Source organism: Amblyomma maculatum, chromosome 10 (assembly GCF_055883805.1).
Source record: "Amblyomma maculatum isolate TAMU_Amacu chromosome 10, ASM5588380v1, whole genome shotgun sequence".
Taxonomy (NCBI): domain Eukaryota; kingdom Metazoa; phylum Arthropoda; class Arachnida; order Ixodida; family Ixodidae; genus Amblyomma; species Amblyomma maculatum.
The window spans coordinates 159,115-178,948 of NC_139353.1; the positions used below are offsets into that span (position 1 = coordinate 159,115).

The 19,834-nt window shown below is 46.5% G+C and overlaps 1 protein-coding gene across 11 annotated transcripts in view; it reads right to left on the reverse strand.

Annotated features, from left to right (window-relative positions):
* LOC146175345 (uncharacterized) overlaps positions 1 to 19,834 on the reverse strand; it is a 72,615-nt gene that overhangs the window by 38,885 nt on the left and 13,896 nt on the right. Inside the window, exon 3 of one of the 11 annotated variants that reach the window (XR_014701373.1) lies at positions 12,389 to 12,503. The exons of 9 other annotated variants lie outside the window; for them this stretch is intronic. The gene's annotated coding sequence lies outside the window, so the exon portion shown is untranslated. Of the gene's footprint in view, positions 1 to 7,570; positions 7,654 to 12,388; positions 12,504 to 19,834 lie in introns of all 11 variants that reach the window. One more of the 11 variants, XR_014701375.1, reaches the window with a different exon arrangement.

Here is a 19,834-nt window from a genome sequence, read left to right on the forward strand (position 1 = left end):
GCTGGCATAGGTATATTATAGGCATGCGCACAGGGAAAAAAAAAGAAAAAGAAAAATAAGGGGGGGGGGGGGGGGGGGGTAATCTCAGCGGGGCGCCAAGTCAATTAGTTTATGGTCATGCAGGTTTTCTTTTTTTTTGTTTATGATACTGGCGGCTGAGTAACCGTGATGCAATTGCATTACAAGAACTTCTCACTTGCCACGTTTGCATAAGCCGAGGACTCAAAGAACTCGTTGTGAGAACGCGTCGTCGGTAGGCGCGAAGCTTGTTAAATTTTTAAGCCCACACTATTCCTTTTTACGCTTCAATGGCATCACGTCAAACAAATGTTTGGTAAACAAATCCTCATCATAATTTGCACTGCTATTTGGCCGTAGGTACTTTGGTGAGAGGGGGAGGCGCTGCGCGATTATCGTCGCACACTATAATGAACCCCGAGCACGCCTACGGCTCCGGATGTACACGAACAAAGACAACGCCTCGTGAGCACAAAATGTCCTGTGGACACCTTGAGATCTTAATTGATCACCAGAAAAGACATCGATAATATCTTCAACAAATATGTTAAGTCGTCTGGAAGCTGTCACGGCAAAAAAAAAAAATCATTGTGAGGACGCGTGTGTGATTGATATGTTCGATTATCGGAGGTTCTCCTAGTGGACATAGAATCGCGCATGCAGTGAGTGCTTCGCTGCGGTAGTTTATGTGCAGGGCTTAATGTCAGGGGGGTCTCGGGGGGGGGGGGGGGGGGGGGGGGGGGGGTCTGACACTCCTAGTAAAATTTAAGAGGGGTCCGAGACCCCCCGAGCTTGAATGTATAAGGACCTTATGAATGAATACAAAGCAGGCAATTATTTTTATCCTTGTCAGTGGTATAATCGGAAGATTTCTTCTCTGGCGTTTCGACAGTTCCACAGTGAGTATTATGAGCCTCTAACACGTTTTCGAGAACGAGAAATGGAGAAAAATAATAATGCTTTCTCCCCTTCGAATAAAACGATTTGCAAGCAGGCAAACAGCCGCTTTCTCTCTTTCCCTCTTCATTTCCCTTTCCACCAGTGCTCGGATCGCCCTTCGATGGAGCCAAACTTTAAGCAGTGTCTATGTGTTGAGCACTATATATAGGGGCGGTGTATCTTGGCGAGGTATGTCTTAATTATAGCCTTCGAGTAGACAGGTTATCAATGGAAAAGGTTTTCGTATGCGCATACAATCCTATATCTCCACAAGTCGTCTTGTAACTGTGTGCGCATTATAGTAAGCTAGATGGCTGCGAGATGTACAGAAACGTCTAGTAGACGGGTGGGTGCCATGTAGCCGCTTTCGATTCCCCGAAACTTTGAAAAAATGGGCGGGAATGTATGGGTTCGTACACGAGCGAAATCTCTGTTAAGCATGGTTTAGCAAGATGTACACGGTTTGAACTGAACCTCCCAAGCTTCATGTTAAGAGCATCGTGATAGCGCCTGTAACAACGCAAATCCATTGCGCGAATTTTCAGAGCTTTAGCTCTAATTCTGCCACTCGTGAAGGTCATCTGACGCCGGGATTTGCCTCAGTGTGGCGCATGGAGCCAGCGGCGCCTAGTGTTCCTACAGGAACACTAGCGGCGCTCGCAATCTTTTATTTCTCACATCTGCTGCTGCTTCCTCACACACCTGCCAAACTTTATTCGTACCGGATATCTCCAGAAATATACGTTGCCTGACAGAATGACCGCAGCCTCCATCTACCCTTTCCGGCCACCGCTGCCAATTGGGCTCGCCTCCTAGGACCTCCCCCTTCAAAATGCTCTGTGGTATCCTTGATCGAGGTTCGCAGACAGCCATGAATGTGATAAACCGCACCAAACCGTGTCAGGTTATGCTTAATCGAGCTTCCATTCTGTAAACTATGTTTGCTCTGGTTAATTATCGCAGCCATTTTAAAATCTTTTTTTTTTTTTTGCTCGTTTAAGCAGATTTTGGGGGATAAGGCGCCAATCTATATCACTTTTCGATGGACACCTACACAAAGTGCTACGCGACTATTAATTCATTCCGCGATTTTCAAAATATTGTTTGGGGCTCAAGAATTCGTTTGCAGCATCTAATATGCAATGACATCGCCGTTATTATTTATGTATTTGATACCTCGACAAATTATAAACAGAGGACGCACAGCACGTCAGCCCCCTTCGAACAAAATTTCTCGCTGCGCCACTGGCGCGGACGGTCTCCTTCCCGCAAAGAGTGAGCAGGTCAGGTGGATTCTCTTCTGGGCGCTCTTCCTTGATGCCGACGAAAAACAGTTATTTCCGATATCCGTCCAGGAAGCGCAAGCGTAGGCATGGTGTTGCACGGGCGTATCTTAGCTGGATCAGTTCTGCTTCCTTGTCATCACTGTTAAGCGTGGCCTCCACGGGGCGCACGAGAGGCGCACAAGCGAGGCGCCTACGCGCCGAGTGCCGCGCCCTGACAACACTTGAAAAAGTACGCATCTCCATGGAGCGTCTCTGGCTACAGTGGCTAGCTGGCGTACTCGCTCCTGTGTTGTTGCAAGACTTCGTAGGCTGAAAATGACCGAAACAGTTCGACTGCTACTTTAAGTTTGTCCCGGAGCGACTTCCATCGCCTCGATGCTGTTTGTGTGATAGCAACACGAGGATTTTTAAGCACATTTCACTTATTCAATGCTTGCCGTAAACAATGCGCTGACCTGCGCGCGGTGCTCCAGGAAGCAATAGAGGCAGCACCTCAGACGCCACCTCTCCGCACATAGCTTCTCTAACTTATTTATTTTTATGCTGTTTGCGGCTGGCGAGCCACAGCTGAAGCCCTTCAGCCACAGCGAGTGCCGTCGCTACACTCCGGCGATGAACCTTTCGTTGTCGATCGACTGACTGTATGCATAACTCTACGCAGCGCAGCACCAATGTAAAAAAAAAAAAAAAAAAAAAAAAAAAAAAAAAAAAAAAAAAGACAGAGTTAGATCACAGAGACAGCGCGAAAGGCATCCTCTGATTGGTGCACGTCAACTAATGACCGGCGAGCCGCCTCTGCGCCAGCGCGAGCGCGCAGCAAGCGCCGCGGAAATATCTGACATGGGACATATATCTATCTAATCGGCGCGTCACGCATGCGCAGACAGACTCAAGCGAACGTTCGTGCGGGGCCTTTATGTCCGCCGTTGACTTAAAACAAGGCGTTTGCGGGCAGAAGAGAACTATTTATAGCGTCAAGACGGGAAATATTTGCTACCGCTTGTCGGCCCAATCCAAAGGCGTCTTCCATTTCAACGGGGGTCGGACACGCCGAAGTGTCCACGCGGAGAATTTCCCGCGTGGCTTCGGTGGACAATCGAAAAAAAAAAAAAAAAAAAAGGAACCTACCGCACAAGACACGCAGACGCGCTTCGAAGATATATGAATTGTCAAGTGACTCCATCAGCCAGTAGGCGGGAAGCGAACGGGAAACGAATGTTATACTCTGAAAATTTGCAGTGAACCTACTCTGGTCAGTGCTTAAAGTCAGGGAGGCCTCGGGGGGTAGAGACCCCCTTACCAGCATTTTAGCACTAGAACCTTACCAGCACTAGGACCAGCTGAGACCCCACTTTCCGTGCTCGATTGTATAAGGGCTGCACGAAAACAAAGCAGGCTGCATTTTTTTACTTTTGTCAGTGGTTTTCACATTCCTTCGCTAATTGTTAACCCAAGAAGAGGAAGAGCGAAGCAGGCTACCAGCTGCTTTCTTTCTCACTCTCTTTATTTCCCTTTCCATCTGTGCTCGAATCGCTTCGTGACCTCTTTACGGTGATAAGACTGCTGGAATGGCCTGCAACGACATGCATGAGGGCGGTGCAAGCCATTTGAAGGGCGAGAACTTCAAAGCCTACCGGTGCAGAAGTAGATTACCTGCACAGCGCGGTGCGTCATGTCACCAGTTTTACTTCTGAAAACACTACACGCAAAAGGGTAGAGTACCGCTCTTTGTGGCGTGCCTCTCGTGCACATGAGGATTGGGTTTGATCTCGTATCGCCCACTCTGATATGTACTTGGCGATTTTGCAAGAATTCTTTGGAGTAGTTAAAGTTGCGGACTCCGCAGTGCGTGCTATGAAGGTTGTCCAAGATTTCTGAGTGCTGACATGCGGTGCCAACACTTTTTCTTTCTTCAAGTCGACAGTCGAAAGAACAGGTAATTGGTGCGTGGCAGATGCTACTGGTTTTCCAAGGCTCTTGTTGAAGTAAACGCATATTGAAATTCCTAATAAAACTAAATAATTACTTTTACGCACGGAACACAAACGCGTACTTCGAAAGATCGCCTCACATTAATTGCACCCATAACTGTCGTATCCTACCTCTAGGTCTCAGCTTTTATTCCCAGACCTTTCGTTTTTCGGCAAAAGGAGAGGCTTTGTCCTGATTTGACTGGAAAAGAGACCGACGACTTTCCTGCAGTATAGGCAGACGAAGAAGGGCAGCCGTCAGAAGTAGCAAGCTTGAACCCTTCTTTTGCACCTTTGCAGCAGTTTAAAGAATACGTGCGAGCTCCCAAGAGACAAAAAAAAAACACCTCGCTGTCCTTGTTTTCGTATTTTGTAAATAATGTACAAAGCTCCCCCTGTCCTTTTTTTATATTGCTCCCCTCTGTACTTCCCCTCGCTGTACTGTCAATGTCCCCTTTTCTTTCCTTCCGGGCACAGCTCGGGTGCTTCAGATTTTAGATAGCAGTTGCCGCGGCCGGCAGCACACTTCCATCCTTTTTGATCATTCAATAAACCACTACCACCACCACCACCACCACCACCACTAAAAATGAAAGTTAAAAATATGAAGTTCCCGCAAACCCACCGGGTTGCAGTTTACAGTGGTTCGCCAGTGGTCATCACTATTTAAGAGTACGCTGTACTGTACGAGTTGTAAGAACACATCTCCCCCACCAGCGAAAAACAATTAGGACCAACGAGTGAGAAAGGGCACCCCGTTCGTCTTTTCTTTCGTTGATAATTTGTCTGTTTTGCCTGGTCCTCTAGAGAGAGAGCGGACGAGAACCGGCGTATTCAGTATATTGTGGCCGATGGCAGGTCCTCTAGATGATCATCACACTTGACATATGATTTCTCTTCAAGAAAATCCCACCGTATTACTAGACCCATTCCCTTTCGAGCAGGCATATCTAAAAATGTGCTTAAAACAAAATATGCATACAACATAATAAAAAATATATAAAAGCGGATGCTACTGTTATTGTTGTTCGTTCTGGTTGTTATTTACGCCCTTTCTGCTATGAAGGTTACATTAAAGGAACAAGGAAATTATAAAACCAAACTTAGTAATATAAAATAGATTATTCTACAAATATATGCGCTGTCCAATTTACTAAGCAGAGGGTAAAATCTCGCACAATATATTCAACTACACTAATGACCACTGAATGAAATTTGGGCATGGAAATTAAACGTTTAAAATGCCTTTTTAATGGATATGAAATATAGAACAAAGAATAAGTCTAAAAAAGCAGTTCCACGCGAACGATGTACACTTAGGTTAAGAAAGTTCGAGTAAGGCGTATTTCAATCGCACTGATCGTGCTCATGAACTATGGTCAGTCAGAGACTTTTTATTATTTTTTTTTTTATTCATACGGTTAACCCTCTATATGAGGGTCATTACAGGGAGGGAAACACATACAATTCTCTTCGCTAAAATACACTCTATAGAACAGAATTACAAATTTGCACTGTAATGCTCCAAGAACGACTTAACACCTATCTCAAATTTTTCTACTTCTGTTTGGTATAGAACTTCGCTTGGCAGTTCCAGATTTCTACTGCATCGGGAAAAAAGGAGTAGCGATATACATCACTACGTGTAATAATAGGATGCTATACCTTACTGTTATTTTTTTCGTGGGCAACGCCTCAGAGGACGTGTAACATAGTGTTGTTTATTAACTTTTACTTTATCATTCATTATCAGAAAAAAAAAAAGTTTCAATTTCTGCTTTGTTCTTCTCATTTCTAGTGATTCTAACTGACACTGGTTTAACATTTCTGTGACTGAGTCAGTGCGCCGGTATTCAGAACATATAAAACGTGCTGAAATCCTTTGCAATCTTTCCAGTTTTCATTTTAAACCCTTTTGAAGTGGACGTCACACTGCACTTGCGCACTCTATGATTGGCCGCACGAATGTCTTGTACGTAATCAATTTAATTTCTCTAGTCGCATTCGGCAACTTCCTCCGCTGGAAACAAAGCTTCTGATAGGCTTTTAAATAGATATTTTCAATATGGGTGCGCCAACACAGATTATGTGTTAGTGTCACTCCCAAGTATCTAAAACGCTTTACCTCATCTAAAGAATTTTCACCGATATTATATTGAAACGGCATAGCATTCTGCTTCCTTGTTACATGCATTTGAGTAGACTTTTGGTAATTTATTTATGCCCCATTTCAGGCACCACGAGTTTGACTGAAGACACCTATTTAAATTCATCTGATCTTCCGGGGAAGCCACAGGAGAGTAAATTAAACAGTCATCAGCAAAAAGTTTCATTTTGACAGGTGATTGAATGATAGGAGAAATATCATTTATATATAACAAAAACAAAAGCGGACCTAAAACGGAGCCCTGTGGCACCCCCGACAGAACTTCACGCTTATCTAATAGTGTGCTTTCTACCTTGACAACTTGACAGTGGTTACCTAGATACGCCTGAATCCATAGTACTATATTTTCACTGATTCCTTATCTGCGCAGTTTAAAAAGAAGTTTATGATGCGGAACTTTATCGAAAGCCTTCGCGAAATCCACACAGACCACATCTACCTGCTGACGTTCGTCTATAACCTTGCAAAAATCGTTCACTGCTTCAATCAACTGCATCGAAAGGCCAGTCCGAAAACCATGCTGGAACGAACACAAAAGGTCGTTCATTTACAAAAAATGAAGGATGCGTTCAAAAACCTTGCAACATACGGAAGTGAGTGAAACCGGTCTAAAGTTCTTTACAAGAAGTCGATTACCGTAGCCTTTAAAAACCGGAGCTACTATAGCGCTGCGCCAGTCATTAGGTAAAGAATGATCACTTTTCAAATAAAATTTGCAAGTAATAGGACAATCACTCATCACACCGTTTAAGGAATTTCATCGGTATTTCATTAGGGCCGCACGATTTCTGGGAGCGTTACTTTAGTTTATGCAATGAAAAAGGTCTACTACAAAAGTGGCTGCGATCACAACTGGCTCATTTACAGCATGCTACATATCGTCAAATTCAGACTTTAATGCGAATAGTAGGAAAGGGTGAAAGTGTATGTGTGTGTGTGGGGGGGGGGGGGGGGGGAAGGGGGCGTTGGCCCCTCAGTATGTACACAATTTGTTTAGAGAGCACCCCCCCCCCCCCCCACACACACACACACACACACACACACACTTCCCCGATCCAGTTCTGGAGTTATTGCGTGACCGCTGAGTGATGCTCCACGCGGCATGTCTGCAAGGTGAGGTCTAAACGGCGTATGACGCCGTTTTTTACTGCAATGAAAGCAGTTTCAACTGTGCCAAATGGGCCACTTACGCAAACTTCACCTTCCTTCTTTGTACAGAACGCCTCGGCCAAGTCACGTACCACCTGGTTACGGCTCCTCTTCAAAACAATATCTGCCAATAAATGCAGGCATGCGTTATCGCGTGTAGCGTCTGGGCATGCGCCATAGTGGAGGGGTAAATCTGACCCGATTTCATCCAAAGCTGGTTTTCTTTTCGGCGATCATTAAAACAAAGGCCTGTCTGTCCGATGTAAACCCTGTCACAGGTGAGATGGACCTCACAGACAACACCCATCAGGCATCTGACGAAACGAATGGCATGATATGCTTGATGCAGTCCGCCTTACTCCTCCCTTCGGACATAATCTTAAGGCACAATGAGGCCAACTTGCCTACGGTGTGCCGGCGGTTTTTTTCAGTCCCGTGCAAGTTGGCCTCATTGTGCCCTCTGCGTTCTGTATAAAGAAGAAAAATAAGTTTGCGTAAGTGACCCATCAATCAGATATTGTATCAGAATGAAGGCAATATTTTTAGACTGCGCTTAGTGTGCGACTTGACAGGTTGAAGTTATATAAAGATTTTTTTTTTTTTTTTTCCAAATAAGATCAGTTGCGAGTCTGCGCTTGTGGGGTAACTTCTTGTCCTTGCATATTTGTCCGCAGTACCCCCCCCCCCCCCCCCCCCCACCCCCACACACACATTTTTTTTTTTTTTAATTTATCATGATTGACCGACTCGCCCAACGACGCTCCCTCTCTTAATAATAAACCACTACCACCACCAACTGATTCTTTAAATCCACACTATACTTACTAGAGGTGCATACCTTTCTCAAGAAAGAATTTCGTTAATTTTTGATGCCATCGTTCGGAAGCTATATAATGAGAATTATCCTTAGTAAATACCTGGTGCCGTCCAACTCTAAAAAAGCTGAGAAGTCGATGTAAGACTGATTACAGAGACAGAGCAAGCAGATTACGTGCTTCCAGGTCCCCCATATTCGCGGAAACAGTTAATTCAAGAAGATCAAGTAGAATTCAAATACCGCACACTTTCTTATGTTACCGGTCGGTTTTATAAGCTTATAAAATTGTGAGAAATTTAGGCAATGATTTTTTTTTTTTCAGCGGGAAATCATTCTAGCAGTCCTTGCAAGCGTAATTCCTATGAATAAAGTTCACTCGACTTACGGCTAAAATGTAAAACCTAATATTAAAAAATAAATAAATAAATAAACGATGGATGTACAAATGAAATGTCTCGACAGCACGCAGAAAAAAGAAAAAGAAAAAGGAGTATCAATTTCAGACATAACCGCGAAGTAGTTTGGCGCAACAAAAGTTTTGCCACCCCCCTCGCTTAGCTGGCTGCAGCTTTTTCTTTTTTTACGCTGTACGCGCTTTAATTGTAGCTCTGCGTTAGTCCCAGTTCTTTTCTCAACCAGCAGGCCATCCTCTCTCTAGCCTTTTTTTTTTTTTTTTTTTTTATCTCCTTATTCTCATCTGTGTACCCTTTAGTTCACGTTTGCGGCACTTTTTCTAAAGGTCGACAGCTCTCGACCCCCCCCCCCTCCCCCCATTTCTTGTTCCCTTGTTTCCTTTCTACATGGCGACAAGTTTCTTTTCCGGTCCCCTTCCACTTGTTCAGCCTCCCTGTTTTCAAGAACCGTGAACGTTTGGGCGAGTTGGTCAGACGTACTTGACATCAAGGGCGCGGCAGACAGAGACGAGGACAGTGCCTCGCCTCTGCCTGCCGCGCCTTTGATGTCAAGTATCCCTGTTTTCGCCGCCACATAAATGCGCCGCGGCCGTTTTAGCCATATACATCCCTTCTGCTTCACGCCGCGTCGTTCGCTGTTCGCGTACGTCGTCAAGTGTGGTTTTAATTTCCCAAAGCATCTATTTATCGTTCAGAGCAGACAACGCGCTGCAGTCGGCGCTGTTTGTACGTGAACGAACAAGAGTTTTTTTTTTTCTTTTTTTTCTTTTTTTTTTCTGTTAGGCTGGCTTTGGAAAGGGCATTCGCAGTTTAAAAGAATTATAGTAAGTATGGTTGAAAGCTTTCCCGTCACGGCAAGAAAAAGAAAACACACAATAAACCGGCGACGACGACAAATCGCAGGATTTCAAGGAGGAACGCGACGATGGGGAGCCGACCGCGCTTGCTCCGACTCTGTGCTGTGCCGAGCGGGGAGGCGGCAGACAACCTAGAAAGTATTTCCAGGGACCGCAGTTGGGGCAAGGGCAGTACCAAGCCGAAACAGCACAAGAAGTCAGTCGCCTGGGGAGCTCGTTTCCCCGACTGAACTTCCCGGAATTCATGGTCACACACCTGCCTTGACTTTAGCTCTGGGGAACTTCTGCCCCTATGCACACCATTAAGACAACTCGGCGGCGCGCCTTTGCCTTCCGCCAAAAAGGGAAGGATATTCCTTGTCACCGCTGCTGGCGCCAGGCAGGAAGACATGAATGGGTCGCTACCTTCCATTCCGGCGAGGTGGCTGACCGCAGTGAATGGAACCCTCGCCTTCGCTGCCGCCGCCGCGGCGCCTCCGATGACCGCCGATCGCCGGCAGCCCCTTGGCGGGAACCACGGTGTTCATTGTAGGCTTGCGTTAGCCACATTTTAAGATATACCTTGTCGTAAGTCAGTCGGTAAACGAGATGCCCTAGAAATGCGCTGTAGTTTTCTTGCCGAGAAATCGTCAAGGCATTCCACACGTCCATATTGACTCGACCGCACCGGGGAAGACAAGAGGCGCCGGCGTGGTGGCGGCTTCCGATGACGGTGCCTGCAAATGCAGATATTCCCTTACTTCTGTGATGTCGAATGAGACAATCATGCCCCGGGAATGGTTCCAGTGAGTCACCCGAGCGGCGGCGGTGATGGCTGGCAAGCGAAGACGCCGGCCGCTTGCGCCTGGACGAAGCTGGGGAACATATCTCCTTTCTGAGAAGAGAGTCAGACCCTTTGTTTCCCACAGCAGTGTTAGCCGCGATGTACACAAACCTTCGGCCTGGACACTCAGTGGTTTGACCAAATTGGAAATTTTCCAACTAAAACAATCGATCGAAATTCAGCTGTGTTTTCACCACCCATTAAGCTACACCATTCAACCTCAATTGGTGCTTACAATTGGAAATAAATGGCCGTCCATCAAAACCAAAAGACCTCAAATGATACACCAACTAGGACCAAATGGTTTGAACTGCGTAGACGGAAGGAAAGAAGAAGACCATGAAAGCATGATCTTGCATGGTTTAGCCAGGTTGTAAACGGTTTGAATTAGGAGGGCGCTCAAGCTTCGCCTTCACACGCGGCGCGCCACTGCGAAATCTTTGCACTGTCCTCCAAGGAGAGAATGCCGCAATGCCACGCTTTAAATGCCGCTGGCGCACTCCGCCTTCTGGCGAAGCGCAGTGTGTACGAGAGCAGACGCGCGCGTGCGCACGCGTGTGTGTGTGTTTAATGATTGGTTTACAGGAAACTAAAGGCTAATCGCGGCGGCCGCTCACGCGCAGTCGTTTGTGGACAGTTTCGCCTCCACCGGAACGCAGCCGCCGGTGCAGTATCTCACTTAGTTGGGTAACTTGGCTCCGGTTAAGCTCATTAGGGCTCAGAGTGGTGAAATCAGTTGTAAACGTGTACTGCGACTAGGGAGCTTAAAGGATTTCCAGTTGGAGCTTTATTCACAAGAGAGCATGAACCAACATTTCTAGAAAGGAATTGAGATTAACAGGACTAGAAGCTTTTACAGAAATCAAGCGAGACAAACATATGGAAACAAGTAAACATGGCGAAATTAATTATAATTAAGCTCCTAGCACCTTTCTTTACAAGAACCCAACTAGTATATCAGATGTATAAGTGCAAATCTCAGTCAAGGATATCATCCACACTTGGCATTCCAATCGGGAATGCTCCCTTAATACCCTTAAACAAAATCGAACCAATGGGCAGTTTCAAGTGGTTTTCTGGGTTCTAAAAAACTGAAGCTAGTCCAAATCGGTCCAATAAGCGGTCGAATCGGCCATACAACTGTAAGCTTATTATGGTGGAACCAGAGAGTTAATTAAGGTAGAACCCATTTGAATGCCTAGCTTGAGCTAGGCAACCCAAACGGACTACAACGCCCAATTGGACCCCCCCCCCCCCCCCCCCCTTTTTTTTTTTTACTCCATCATTACTAAACAAAAACAGCCCACGACTGCAAAGCGCGAAGATTCCTCCTTTGCGTGCATTCATGTGGCTGCATGGTAACATGTGGCGGGGGTGGAGCCAATGAAGACGCTAGTGGCCAATTGGTGGTGGTGGTAATGGTTTATTGAATAATCAAAAAGGAAAAAAAAGAGTGTTGCCGGTCGCGGCAACTGCGATCTAAAATCTGAAACATCCGAGATGGGGCCGGCGGGGAAGAAAAGGGGATAGGCCGGAAGGGGCGAGAGGAAGTACAGAGGGCAGTTATGGCAAGAAAGGACAGGGTTGTCAAGCGGTTGGGATCCCTAGCCAGCTACATAATTCCTCCGTACCACTGATAAATCGCAAACTGGCGGGTTTGAGAACGCTTAAAATTTTTGACTTCGTTTCCTTGTTAACTATTTGCTCGTAAGCCCTTTCTCAACCATTGCAAATATGCAACATCTAAAAGCTGTTGAGCGTCGTCCGCCTACCTCATCGCCCAACGGTGAAGCCTTCGGCCCCTTTCCCGAACATATCAGGGCAAGGAAGGTGATGCTCTATGTAATTCATGTACGTTTTGATTATCAATACGCCTTAATTATTCTGCCAGAGCGATAAAATGTCGGGGTACAAAAGCTGAGGCCCAGAGGCAAGGGCACCACACTTACGGGTATGAGTAAGACGATCTTTCACCGCCTGTGTTTGTTATTAAAAGTCATCTTTTGGTTTTATTTCAAATGTCTCTACTTCAACGAGAGCCTCGGTAAACCAATTGGGAAAAATCTGAAAGCAAGTAAACAATCTTTTGAACGCTTAGAACTTGCTGAATGTTTGCAATATTGAGAGAATAATCTGATTACTATTGTACGAGTATGAGACACGACAATATTTAGACTCAAGTTTCGCATTACGAGTACACGCGAAATAGCCATTCACATAGCCTTTTCATTCCGCGAACTCTTTTGTAATGAAATATTTTTGGATGCTGTTGTTTTGAGATGGTTTTGAGGGGAAAACAAATCAAGGTATGCCTCTTTTCACATTGCCTCTCTTCTACACTTACAACAGAATACAATCTAGCCTTCAACTTCACTGACCGGAATGATGCACAAGAACGGTTGCTTCAGCTTTGAAATTAAATGTCGTGGATAATTTTTACCGGCATGTCTCAATTCAGGGTTACGGCGACGGCAATGGGGCTGCTTTTCGATCGAATGGACTTCAACATATAAGAACACCGTCACCGCTACCGCGAACCGGCAGTGCGCAAGCCAGATATCTGCGCATATCGCGCTACGCGGCAAATTCAGAGAGTGCAGTAAGTAAGACTGTAAATATAAAACATGTAATAATAAGGTTAAATTAACACTTAAAATACTATCGTTATGAAATTATGAAATAGGCAGCAAAAAAAAAAAGCTCGAGTTTTTGCTCAAGGTTATCCATTGAGATCCACTTAATACCCGGAGAGATGCTGCGTACTCCTCGCAACAAAAATTCTTGCGCCGAAAAACTAATTAGGGCAGCAGAGGACCAAACCACGTACTGTTTTCATAGGTCGTCGGTCTCATTTAGGCTCACATTCAAATCGTGATCTGAGTCGTGAGTCCGGACTCACGTTCAATTGTGAGTTTATTCATGTTCAAATCTGAGTCTATGCGAGTCTGGATTCACATTCAGTTCATGACTCGTGGTTAGTCCGACTTAGTAAGTTCCTATGAAATCAATGAATGCTTGGTCAGGTGTTGAACAATAATGATTGTGAGCGATTGGGAAATCGGCACGAGTTGCTCATTGTATCTCAGTGGACACGAGTTGCCTGTGTACTTGCAATACTGAATAAGCTTTTGGACGTGCAGATAATACTGAGCAGTTTCGGGTTTTTCCTCGTAAATAATTATTTTGGCTATGACAGTTCATCTGGTTAATCACTTTTTTTTTTTTTTTTTTTTTTTTTTTTTTTTGTCGTCGGCGTGCTCTTTTGCGGTGGCTCTATATAGACTTCATTTTGTTGTTTAATTCAGAACGCGTTTCACGAGTGATTTCATCGGTTAGCTGATCATTGGTCGAGAACGATCCGAACGAACCAGGCAAGCTATGCACAGCTGGTAATTATGCTAATGACGTTAGAGCCCATTGTGTCGCCGTATTTTTTTTACACTTTTTCAGTGCTTCAGCACTATCTACTCACATTCTCGCAAAAGCCCGATGTTGAATGATTATAATAACTGGTTCACAGGTAGGGAAAGGCGCAGTATCTGTCACCCTTGTTTCTGTGGACACCTGACCCGCGCCGTAAGGAAAGGGAGGAGGTGGGAGTGAGAGTGGAAAGAGGAGCCGTAGTGGAGGGCTACGGAGTAATTTCGACCACCTGGGGATCTTTAAAGTGCGCTGACATCGCACAGCACACGGACGCATCTTCGCTTCGCCTCCATCGAAACGCAGCCGCCGCGGTTGGGACGGGTACTCCGACACAGTAGCCAGCCGGGCATCTTATCATTGTACCACCCCGGCGGGGCCCGATGTTGACGCCGATTCGACTTTTCCCGAGGGACTTCAGGTGTCCACACAAACAAGTGTGACATATACTGTGCCTTTCCTTTCCCTCCGGCACAGTAGTCGGACGTCTTACTACTGCACCACTGAATTCGCCCCGCAGCGGTGGTGCAGTGGTAAGACGCCCGATTACTGTGCCGAAGTTAGAGCACTGCACGGCCTGATTTTGCGGCCCGTGCCCATAGTTTGAAGCCCGAGCCTAGCCCGGGCCCATGGCTTTAAGCCCGGGCCCGGCCAACGCCTCCTAAGTTATAGGAGGCGTTGGCCCGGCCCGGGCCCGAGCTGACGTAAAGCAGGCTCGAACCGGGCCCGCGCCATAAAGATTCGATCCGGCCTAGGCCCGGCACTCAGTCTGCGCGGACACCTTAAAAATGCAGTCGAGGCGAAAAAAGAAAACGCTTAACGCTTGTTTATTCCATCATAAATGACCTATTCCTGATTGACATGCCAACGTTATATAACAGAGTGCACATCCCTAATAACGTGGAACGAAAATTCCAAGCACATCGAATGGAAAGGATTTTCAAGAGTGCATGAAGTATTCGTTTTTTTATCGAAAGTGCGCGAGACTACACGACCAAGAACTTGTTGGCTGCTAGGATTGGATGTAGTGGCTATCGCACGAGGAACTGTTCACCTACCTTCTGTATGCGTCTTCCACGTGTGCTAGCCACTATGTCAGAAGCGAGATTGTAATAAACTTACCAATAATATCGTATATGCTAAGAGTCATGAGTAATTCTCTCTGTTGTTTCAATTGCTGGATTAGCGATGGCAGGTATGTCGTTCACTTTTTTTTTTTTCTTTGGTGATGACTGTATTTCATGTGTAATGCATTTTTTATAATTTACTACTATGAGTGTACTTTTGATCTGAGCAAAGCTCCTGTCTTAGCCCTGCATAGAACTGATAGTACTGTTAAATTAAATAATGCTGCTTAAATGGTACATATAGTAAAAATTAAGATGTGAGAAAAATGTGACAAAATATTCTTCTGAGCTGAAGAGGTCATTTTAAAGTACTGGCAGAAGCAAATGCCTGGACAAGAAATTTCTAACACCGCTCAAGAGCTATGGATTACAAAGATTTTAAATATGGCTCTGTATTATCAATTAGCTCTTGAGGGAAGTTATTTGCTTAATCACACACAAAGAGACTGCCCCTGGCAACTACGCCACAAGAACCTGTCTCATAAAGGGCAGGAAAAAAAAAAATCCACAGGATCTTGTGCAACAATATTGTATTGAATAACTCATCGCCGCTCTCCGCATCTTTATGGAGGCGGAAAAAGACGCCTGTTTATTTTGCATAAATATGTGTTTGAACAACCGAAGATTCCTAATGAAATACGTTCTTATTCAATTACGTTTCTCGTAGCGTAGAGATTTTTTGAAAAAAAAGCGGGGGGGGGGGGGGGGGGGGGGGGACGAAGACGGCTGCCTGCCGACAGGCAATTAAAGGCGCTTCTTCAGTGATACGACGAAGTGTGCTTACTGATGGCTGAAAAATCCCAAGCTAGCCGAGTTGTTTTGCCCACATTTTCTTTTTCTTTTTTTTTTTTTGTTTTTCGCTTGTGTTGAGTGCCGAGTGGCGTGCGCACCTAAGTTACTTCGGCAAACCACTAAGTGCAGCTGATTAAACTCGGTCTATAAATTAGCTTTCTCTCATTCGACATTAAAAAATGTACTATTAGTGGTTTATTCGTAAACCACTTTCATGACTTTAGAGGCGGGATTTCTTCATTCCCGAAGAAGCACTGCACAGCCAGCCAAAGCCCGCCCAGGCCACCCCTTCAAGCCCTTACCCGGCCCAAGCCCGCAAATTCAGGCCCGAGCCCGGCCCGGGCCCGGAAAAACGGCAAATTTCAGGCCTGAGCCCGTGCAGTGCTCTAATCGGGATCGAACCCGGGTACTCCGGGCCGAAGTACGCGGGTTCGAACCCGACCACGGCGGCTGCGTTTCGATGGAGGCGAAACGAAGAGGCGTCCGTGTGCTGTGCGATGTCAGCGCACGTTAAAGATCCCCAGGTGGTCCAAATTACTCCGTAGCCTTCCACTACGGCTACTCTTTCTCTTCTTTTGATTGGTTCACAGGAAGCGAAAGGCGCAGTATCTGTTTCACTTGCTCTGTGGACACCTGAACCGCGCCGTAAGGGAAGGGAGGAAGGTGGGAGTGAAAGCGGAGAGAGAGAGAAAGAGGAGCAGTAGTGGAGGGCTACGGAGTAATTTCGACCACCTGGGGATCTTTAACGTGCGCTGACATCGCACAGCACACGGACGCCACTTCGTTTCGCCTCCATCGAAACGCAGCCGCCGAGGTCGGGTTCGAACCCGGGAACTCCGGCACAGTAGTCGGGCGTCTTACCACTGCGCCAACCCGGCGGGGCTCTATTTTCCACTTTCAATACCTCCGCCATTCCCTTAGGGTGCGGTTCTGGTGTCCACAGAAATAAGCGTGACAGATACTGCGCCTTTCCCTTCTTGTGAGCAAATTATAACTCCGGTGAACTCTGATGCGTTCACGGGAACGCTGGTTGTGTTCGACAAGGGGCGCGCGATGTACCTGTGCGCAAGAACGCTAAAGCTTTCGCATTTCTCCACTGCAGATTCTGCAGTGCTCTCGGAAATTTTAGTGTTGCAGCACATAGTCTTGTTTGGAAGCATGACCGCCTGATTAAAAAAAAAAAAAAGAAAAAAAAACTAGTCTCTCAGATGTCTAAGAGGAGAATGGCGAAAGCCTACCCTTCCTCTCCTATCCTTTGCCTCCCACCGTTTGCCTCTTATCGGCGTTCATTGCAGTGCTACATATAACTGCCGAGTGTGTTTAGACGGTGCACGATCGCTTCTGTCGCGTGGCGTTCCTTGGCGCGCATTTAAGTGAGGGATTGCAGATGGCAGGAACGCTAGACAAGAACACATCTCGCGGAATCGCTGCGCAGTTCGGACCTGGGCACACAAGACCGGATCCTCAAGCGAGCCTATGAGGTCGCAACAGGCTTGACCTGCTGGCCAGACGTTGACAAATCTCGCGCACGGGATTTCGCTTCATGAGCCTAGAAAGGTTTTTGCCTTAATAACGTATAATAATTTAGACACAACACACACAATCTGTCAAAACGCCCTGCTGCTGCACGATATTCCATGATCAACTCAATTAAACCGTCTGTATTTTTTCTTGCGCGCCCCGAATTCCTACGTGTAATAAAGGTTTTCTCTCTCTCTCTTGTAAATTATGCATTGGCTATGCCCGAGGTTTCGTCGGCCGGGCGGTGAGCACCTCGTTTCCCGCGGGCGCGAGGGAGGGCCTGCTCTCGTTCCATGATATAACTCGCCATTTTAGCCTGGAAAGGCGCATCTTCCCTCCACCGCACAATTCATTAAGCAAGGCCCAGGAGATAATCTGGCGCCAGCTACAAACCCGCTCCTTTCCCTGGCCCAAAGTTTATTCACATATATTCAAAGAGCAGGTTGACCCTGAATGCAAAGAGTGTGGCGTCGACGCTACTTTAGACCACATTACATGGGGGTGCGCGGCCTATCCGCCACCCGCCGATTTTCTGCCAGCTCCATCTCTGGAGGAGTGGGAGGCCGTGCTGCGCTGCTCGGACCCGGCCATCCAGGCTCGGGTCACTGAGTGGGCCGAAGAGATCGCCGACAGGACGCAACTGGCGGCCATCTGGCGCGGCCAGCAAGCAAACTAAACCACTTAAAGCCGATGAAATAAATGTTTTCCCATCCATCCATCCATGCATTGGCTTATACGAAAGGAAAGGCGCAGGTAGTCAAGTTTGCTTGAAAGTTAAACTATGACGTGAAGCGCGGGTCTACCTATAGCGTAGTGAAGCTTTCGCTTCAAATGAAATGCATGCGCGACGGGCCGCATGAGCGTAGGTCTAGTCCTCAGCTGAGGCATATCAAGATGAAAGCTGTCCCACAATGCCTTCTCTTCATCCAATGTATTCTCTTCAGCCTTTTAAAAGATCATTGTGAACTGGTTGCCTGAAATATTAACATCTCAACGTAATCATATATTGAGCGTGCCTGGGTAACAAGACAAAGAACATGAAGTTAGCGCAGAAAACTAGGACTATGGAAGAAGACTCAACATGAGCGCTTCCTGGGCCCTCGTTTTTTGCGCTAACTTCATCGTGAGTCAGATTCAACTAACCCAACTTTACACCTATATTACAAACCAAGTGTCTAAAGATATATACATCCGACGTATCCATTCAATTCTCTGTGCAGGTACGTCCGCATTCCGTTTGCTACGCGTGCATGAAGCTCAGCTTTCGTGACGCTCTAGGAGGTGCTAAGAAGGTCTCGGCAATTCTTACGTCGTATTCCCACAATGACGCAGATCATTGTATTCACTCAAAGTTGTGTGCGGCGAGCACCGCTTGTCACGCGCACAGGTTGCAGGCGGCAGGCGACGCGACGTACTCCAGCAATACGCATGTATGTCCATTCACGATCGGACAGTTCTCGTTTCTACAATTAAATTATTAAATTGCCACCTCGATTTGCTCGTAACCTAACCGAGCTACTCCTAGCATCTGCGCTGTCTTCGATCCTGCACCGACCTCCGACGTCCTAATACACCTAAAAAAAACGAAGCACGGGCTCGCACAAAAAGTGCTCTCCTAATTCGTCCCGCGTGCTGAAGACATGGACATCAAGGGTGTCAAAACAGAACATCCGGCCGTGCACTTGCAGAGCACGCCGCGAAACAAAATTTTGTTCGTTCGTGTGCTCCGTTTTATTTTGGGGGCACTGGTAGGTTTACGCTATGCGTATGATCCGCTTCCGTACGAACAGCGATGTTCTTTAGGCGTTTAGGAAAGGACTGGTCAATTAAGTGCTCATCTGCATGTAGCTTCGTTTCTGGTTAAATGTCTCGTGCATGGAATTTACACTCATGTATATGTTCGAGGTTATAGCGTGAGCGGAAGATATGCGGTGTCGGGTTTCGGTAGCCGAGATAATCAAATAGCCAAGGAGTAAATTTGCAGTTTAACGCTGCTGTGCAATATACAACCGAAAGGCGTGCTGTTTTTCACGCACGATGCCAATTGCCCAATTTCGGGCAGTGTGCACACACGGCAAAAACAGGGGCTAAAGCTAGCCACCAGGGGACTCACGCTTGTCCAATTGTGCCAAGTTCCATTTTTTCCTGTAATTACTATCGAAACAAACCGTCACTTACGCACCCATTGAGAATCCCTTCAGAGTTTCGGGGCATTTTTTGCAGGATGTCGCGATTTTATGTGAAAGATATGTACAGACTTTTATTTAGCGTTGCCGTCTGCCTGATCCTATGACACTGCGATGCAATTTCTGCCGACACTTTGTCAGCGCCCCAGGTGCGGGCGACCGCTCTGATCAGTGGACGGCCTGCTCTCGTTCCGCAGTTCGATTCCCCCCCCCCCCCCCCCCCCCCCTCTCCATTCCTTGACCGCCACATGCCATTTCCTTGCCTGCTCTCACTGATATATAAAGGGGACAAATTGTCAAAGCTGGCAAACAATTACCGCACTTGCAAAAAGAAAAAAAAAAGAAAAAA